Source organism: Octopus bimaculoides, chromosome 10 (genome assembly GCF_001194135.2).
Source record: "Octopus bimaculoides isolate UCB-OBI-ISO-001 chromosome 10, ASM119413v2, whole genome shotgun sequence".
NCBI classification, from domain to species: Eukaryota; Metazoa; Mollusca; class Cephalopoda; order Octopoda; family Octopodidae; genus Octopus; species Octopus bimaculoides.
This window is the reverse complement of record NC_068990.1, coordinates 42,686,736-42,688,379: the sequence shown is the minus strand read 5'-3', so window position 1 is coordinate 42,688,379 and position 1,644 is coordinate 42,686,736.

Genomic DNA, 1,644 nt, shown 5'->3' with positions numbered 1-1,644 from the left:
ATCGAAACGTACGTAAGTGACTAAGACATAATATACAAAATGACTCATTACATAACCTAAACCTCCACACTGACTCATTTCACAAGTTCCACATAATAAAACAACGGCTATCTAGTCCAACGAAAATGCTTTTTCTTGTATTTGTTGCTCCATTCTCCAAGTAAATATATATATATATATACACATACATACATATATATGTAGGTATGTACATATATGTATGTATATATGCATATATTTATATATTATTTATGTTATATATATATATATATATATATGTATATGTGTGTGTATGTATATATACACATAAATATAAATGTATATAGCTATACATACAAATGTATATGCGTGCGTGTGTGTGCATGTGTGTGTAGGTGTGTTTGTGTGTGTGTGTGTGTGTGTGTGTGTGTGTGTGTGTGTGTGTGTGTGTGTGTGTGTGTGTGTGTGTGTGTGTGTGTGTGAAATATGTTAGCAATCAGTCTAAACAATTGCTCAGTCCATCTCCGTATGTCTAGCAAGAATGACTAGATATTTTTGCTAGATTTGCTGAAACAAAGAAAGCTGTCTGCCGATAGATAATAAATATATCCTCTCTAGCCAACGTTTGTATTCAATACTTATTTGATCAATGGTCCTTCCCACTCTGTACCAGTGCTACAACACACAGACATACTCACACATATATATTGCACTATTATTAATGCTTAGTATCAATTATATCAATGATATATAGTTGTTATGCAGAAAAGGAAAATATAAACTATAAAGTATAATATACAATACACAAAATAAACATAAAACAAAAATTATGTATGTAGAGTTAGTTATCCTCTCCTTTTTCAATTTATTCTCCCTTACTGCTCATACGGTTTTATTGTCTGTTGATTGATAAATTTATACAAACTTTAGGTTAACTTATTTACTTATGGAATCACTGCCATTGGTTATTGCACTTGTATGTATGTATATATATATATATACACACACACACACAAATATATATATATATATATATATATATATATATATATATATATATATATATATATACATACACACATACTCACACACGCGCATATGTATACACACACACACACATATGTATGTAAAGAGAGAGAGGGAGGGAAGAGAGATAGAGAGAGATTGATAAATTTATATATACACATGTGTATATGCATGCGTATATGTATGTGTATACATATATGTATATAAAGACATACACATACGTGTGTGTGTTTGTGCATATAAAATATTTACCTCTGTGTGTGTGGGTGGGTATGTCTATGCATTTACAAGTGTGTGTATGAGGTTTTTATATAGAATATCTGTCTATCAATCTATATTTATAAATCCTAACTACACACAAACGCACATGCTCACACACACAATTAGGTGTACAAGTCGTACAGATTAAATATTCATCTTAATGTTAATACTAGTCTTGCATTATTGAATGTTTAACCGGCACAACTATCACATTTGATTATTCAGTCATAATAACCCGGACATGGCTGCTAAATAAAGTTGATTTCTTCTTCTTCTTCTTCTTCTTCTTCTTCTTCTACTTCTTCCCCATCTTCCTCCTTCTTCTTCTTCTTCTTCTTCTTCTTCTTCCCCCCATCTTCCTCCTCCTCCTCCTCCTCC